The sequence below is a fragment of the Coffea arabica genome, chromosome 3c (genome assembly GCF_036785885.1).
Source record: "Coffea arabica cultivar ET-39 chromosome 3c, Coffea Arabica ET-39 HiFi, whole genome shotgun sequence".
Taxonomy (NCBI): domain Eukaryota; kingdom Viridiplantae; phylum Streptophyta; class Magnoliopsida; order Gentianales; family Rubiaceae; genus Coffea; species Coffea arabica.
This window is the reverse complement of record NC_092314.1, coordinates 39584402-39590643: the sequence shown is the minus strand read 5'-3', so window position 1 is coordinate 39590643 and position 6242 is coordinate 39584402.

Here is a 6242-nt window from a genome sequence, read left to right as displayed (position 1 = left end):
CAAATGAAGAAGTCATCGTCCGAATGACTGAGTTTGTGGCTGAGAATCCGAATATTTTTTAAGAACTAAGAAGGTACTTCAAAAGATAAGACAAGCAAAATACCGAATCCTCCAAGAGGAAGTCGGTCAAATCCCCTCTGAGGAGGAATTTAATGATAGACATTCTCTCCGTAGCAACTCTAAACGTGCCTCATCTAAAGCCAAGTCCAAGATTACTTCTAATTCGAAAGAGTTTTCCCAAAAGTTGTTGGAAAAGCAGCTCGAGGAGGCCCCGAGGCGACCTGAAGGTTTGGCCATAGATTACATGAGGGCCCTCACCTTTCACTGATGACATAAATGGGAAAATGATTCTCCCCAACTTCAAACTACCGGTCTTGCAACTATATGATGGACGAACTGATTTCGAGAACCACCTCCATGCTTTTATCTCAGCTTTTCGGTTATATTGCTTCTCCGATTCTATCATTTGTCGATTCTTTCCCGTTTTCTTGCAAGGGACTGCTCGAAAATAGTTTTGGAACCTAGAACCTATGAGCATATCTTCCCTGGGCGAACTTGTGGATAAATTTATCCACTGTTTTGTGTCATCTCGGCCGATGACGAAAATTTTGGCCTACCTGTTGAACAAACAGCAAGCTTTAGGAGAATTTTTACGATCATATGTGCAGAGATTCCATGAGAAAAATATGCAAATATTTGACCCGAATGAACAGGTAACCATCGCTGCTTTTACAAACGGACTCGCGGCCGGTGCGTTTAATACCAAAGTGCACAGGAAATATTCCCGAACACTTCAAAAACTCTGATAAAAAGTTGACAAAGGCATACAGAGCGAAGATCTGAATCGCATGAAAAGGGAGGGTCAAGCTACGCATGCAGGTCAGGATTCCTGGTAGAAGAAAGAATCCGGCCGAGGTGATCAAGATCCTAGCAGCGGACTCCCAAATCTCTTATGGGATCGCCGCAATGTTTTTCCATAGAATTACAAAAGGGAAACAACCTATCTTTGAGTTTGAGCTTACCCCTCTCAACGCTAGCCGATTCCACATTCTTGATATGATGAAACAAAATCACCTTAACCACGCTCCTCAAAAAATGATCGAAAAGAGAAAGAAGATGAACGTCAGCCTTTTTTGTACATATCATCGGGATATTGAGCATAAGATGAAGCATTACAATGATCTGAAAAATGAGATCGAAAATTTGATCAAACAAGGACACCTGAGACAGTCGTCCGAAGGGATGGGGATTTTAACCGGAGTGACTCCCGCCGTGACAACAGAGGAGATCAACGTCGGGAAGATCGGCGGGAGCGGAAGAGGCATAGTTGAGCCCTCGGGGACCCTAGGGAGTATAGAGGACCTCCCCGAGATGGATCTCCTGACTATGGGCCGAATATAGTCGAAATCATCAATACCATCGAAGGTGGTCCGACGGGAGGAGACAGTCAGAACTCCCGAAAAAGAACCTTCCAACAAGCCAATCTGGATTAGGACGAACCGAGTTCCAGGTTGTTGGAGGTCATCACTTATGGACCCAGTGACGTCGTTCCAGCTGCCTCTAGCAATTATGAAACTCTGGTGATAGAAATTTTGACCAATAACTATATTGTAAAGAAAGTGTATGTGGACCCTGATAGTTCGGTAGATGTCATGTACTACCAAACTTTCTAGAGGTTGAAACTGACTTGGGGCAACTTACTCCCGTAAGGACTCCTCTCATGGGGTTCGGGGAATATGTCGTCTACCCGGAGGAGATGGTCACTTTGATGGTGACCGTTGGCCGTCACTCCCGCTGTCGAACTGTTCCTATCAATTTTGCTGTTGTTAAGGCTGATTATCCATATAACCTGCTGATAGGTCGGCCCACGCTTAATACTCTGAAGGCCGTGTACTCCACCTGTCACTTGAATTTTAAATTTCCTACTTCGGCTGGCATAATTGAAGTGAGCAGCGACATATGTTCTGCACGAGAATGTTACCTTGCCACCATGCAGGCCGCGGCCAATCCAGGAGCCAAACCAAAGACCGAGGTGAAAAGGTCAAACGTTCTCTCTATAGATTGTATTGACGCTCACGAAATCGGGAATCATGGAAGGCTTGAGACCGGAGATGAGATCAAAAAAGTAATTTTAGATACTCAGAAGCCAGGCCAAATTGTTCGATTGGGGACAAGTCTCCTTTCGCCCCTCAAGGAAGTGATGATTGACCTATTCAGAGAACACCAAGATGTCTTCACCTGGAAAGTCGATGAGGTTGTTGGAGTACTTCAGAGTTCAGAGGTTATTAGAGTACTTCAGAAGAAGAAAAAGAAAAGATGAAAAGACTTCAGAGCTAACTCATTAATTGTAATGGCAACAAATTTACAGAATTTCAGAAAAGCCTGTTAACTGAGTCTTTTGCTGGTCTTCTACTGTAGTTGCCAGAAAACAGTTTATGTAAACCAGACAAACCACATGAAAAAGCAACTTTTTTGCAGCAAATATTAATTTTCTCTGACTTGAACCCGTATCACATCCCCCTATGGCTCAGTTTTGCTTGTTTCTAATTACAGCTATCAATCACTGTACCTTTCCATGAATTTTCTTTTTTGGATGGTTGTCAAATAATTATAAGTAGTACTAATAAAACTAATTAAGATTGGTTAGAATCATTTGTATGTAGCACCTAGGCTACTGATTAAGCTTGATTAGGGTCGACTTACGTAGTGTATAGTATACAATTATCATTAGTGAATAGGCATCTCTTTTGCTCTAAAGTGATTTCTTTTTTCCTCATTAGCCAAACCTTTTGACATTCATGGTTTGGCACAAGTAGATAAGTGATTTTCACTAAATTTTGATGATTTAGCCGAGTGTTCAGTAGTTTCTGGACAGATAGAGAGATATATATATATAGTAGTCCCTCAGTCAAATTATAAATCTGGTGAATTAGATAAAGATTGTGACAATTCCATTTAAGTTTCCCTTTCCTTTCAAAACAAATGTCATTTTAATTCTCATCCAAAGGCACCTTATACCCTTGCTTTTCGACCGCGGCCATATTCACTCTCATGGTCTTAATATTTAGCATAAATATTTAGTAAAAACAACAATCAAGTCACCTTTGCAACTCGATCATTGGGTTTTCCAGCTGACGAGTTGGATGCATGACATTGAAATAGTAGTACTACTACTATGGGTACGGTATACCATGCATATATCATATATTTATTACTGCATGTTTAGTTGAATCTACCTGCATTCTTAGTTTGTTTCGGAGAAAATAAAGGAGGGGTAAGATATATATATATATCTATGGGGCTATTTCTGCATTTTTAGTTGAATCTGCCTGCATCCTTATTTCATTCTGGGAGAAATAAAATTGGGGGAGGGGGGTTAATATATATATCATGCAGTATATGGCTATTTCGAGCTGTTATTGTTCAATCTTAATGCTTTTGTCGCTTTGTTTCGTAGAGCTGTTGGTTTGATAAGGTACTGTTAATGCATTTCCATTCTGCCATTGTAATGAATTCAAGCTTTTCATTTCTTTTCTTTTTTCCAGCATTTCTCTACATATTTTTTTTTCCATTATGGTGAAATTTAAAAAGGTGCAAATTACTTTGATGAATCTTTTTCGAATGAAAGCCTATGTGTATCGCTAACTATAATTTTCTTCGCTACTTTAACTAACCATTACTGCATAGTGCAAAAGGGCAGACACAACAATACACGGTACAAATGAATTACAAAAGCGTTAGCGTTTAATATGATAAAACACTGTTGCTCTTTTACGTACCATTCAATATTTATGTACATGCAAAAGATCTTGACAATCCATATCAAACAGCAGGAGACGATAATTCAACTCATTTGAAGATCTCAAGTGCTGAAATTAATACCCGTACTTAAAACATTCACTCAAATATAAATTGACGAAATTATTTGCCACAGTTTATGAAAAAGAAATTTGATGAATTGTGTGGAGAAGGCAAACCATCTCTAGGGTTAACTATGTACTTTGAATACGTTATCGTTGAGGCCATTTTCGATTTTGCTGCCCAACTAATTTACTTGCCAGCATCGTTCCTAGGAGTATCTAACCAGAAATCACCTCTTTAATTGGCGCCGTCTGTGGGAATCGAAAATACTTTTGAAACATGAAATCTACGCGCTCTAGGAGTAGGAGGGTTCCCCCCACTGGAGCTGAGTCTAGCGCAGCCGCTCAGCAAGATAACATCTCTGAAGAACAAGAGTCTCAGAGGACTGAACTTGCAAATGAAAAAGTTATCGCCCGAATGATTGAGTTTGTGGTTGAGAATCCGAATATTTTTTAAGAACTAAGAAGGTACTTCAAAAGATAAGACAAACAAAAGACTGAATCCTCCAAGAGGAGGTCGGTCAAATCCCCTCTAAGGAGGAATTTAATGACAGACATTCTCTCCGTAGCAACTCTAAACGTGCCTCATCTAAGGCCAAGTCTAAGATTGCTTCTAACTCGAAAGCGTTTTCCCGAAGGCTGTTGGGAAAGCAGCCCGAGGAGGCCTCGAGACGACCTGAAGATTTGGCCATAGATTACATGAGGGCCCTCACCTTTCACTGATGACATAAACGGAAAAATGATTCTCCCCAACTTCAAACTTCCGGTCTTGCAGCTATATGACGGACTAGCTGATCTCGAGAGCCACCTCCATACTTTTATCTCGGCTTTTCAGTTATACTGCTTCCCCGACTCTATCATTTGTCGATTCCTTCCCTTTTTCTTGCAAGGGACTGCTTGAAAATGATTTTGAAACCTAGAACCTATGAGCATATTTTTCCAGGGCGAACTTGTGGATAAGTTTATCCACCGTTTTGTATCATCTCGGTCGATGATGAAAACTTCGGCCTACCTGCTAAACAAATAGCAAGCTTTAGGAGAATTCCTGCGATCATATGTGTGCAGAGATTCCACGAAAAAAATATGCAAATACTTGATCCGAATAAACTGGTAACCATCGCTATCTTTACAAACGGACTCGTGGCCGGTGCGTTTAATACCAAAGTGCACAGGAAATATTTCCGAACACTTCAAAAATTCTGATAAAAAGTTGACAGAGGCATACAGAGCGAAGATCTGAATCGCATGAAAAGGGAGGGTCAAGCTACGCATGCAGGTCAGGATTCCAGATGGAAGAAAAAATTTGACCGAGGTGATCAAGATCCTAGCAACGGACTCCCAAATCTCTTACGGGATCGCCACCGTGTTTTTCGATAGAATCACAAAAGGGAAACAACCTATCCCTGAGTCTGAGCTTACCCCTCTCAACGCTAGCCGATTCCACATTCTTGCTGTGATGAAACAAAATCACCTTAGCTGCGCTCCTAAAAAAATGATCGGAAAGAGAGAGAAGAGGAACGTCAGCCTTTTTTGTACATATCATCGGGATATTGGACACAAGATGGAGCGTTGCAATGACCAGAAAAATGAGATCGAAAATTTGATCAAAAAAGGGCACCTGAGACAATCTTCCGAAGGGATGGGGTTTTAACCGGAGTGACTCCCGCCGTGACAACAGAGGAGATCAACATCGGGAAGATTGGCGGGAGAGGAAGACGCATAGTTGAGCCCCCGGGGACCCTAGGGAGTATGGAAGACCTCCCTGAGACGGATCTACTGACTACGGGCCAAATATAGTCGGAGTCATCAATACCATTGAAGGTTGTTCGAAGGAAGGAAACAGCCAGAACTCTCGAAAGAGGACCTTCCAACAAGCCAACCTGGATCAGGTCGAACCGAGTTCAAGGTTGTTGGAGGTCAACACTTATGGACCTAGCGACCTTATTCCAGCTGCCTCAAGCAATCATGAAACTCTGGTGATAGAAATCTTGACCAATAACTATATTGTAAAGAAAGTGTATGTGGACCCTGACAGTTCGGTAGATATCATGCACAACCAAACCTTTGAGAGGTTAAAACTTACTAGGGAGCAGCTTACTCCAGTAAGGACTCTTCTCATGGGGTTCGAGGATATGTCGTTTACCCGGAGGGGATGGTCACTTTGATAGTGACCGTTGGCCGTCACTCCCGCTGCCGAACTGTTCATGTCAATTTTGCTGTTGTTAAGGCTAATTCTCCATATAACTTGCAGATAGGTCGCCCACGCTTAATGCGCTGAAGGCCGTGTACTCCACCTATCACCTGAATTTTAAATTTGCAACTCCAGCTGGCATAATGGAAATGAGTAGCGACGTATGTTCTGCACGAGAATGTTACCTTGCC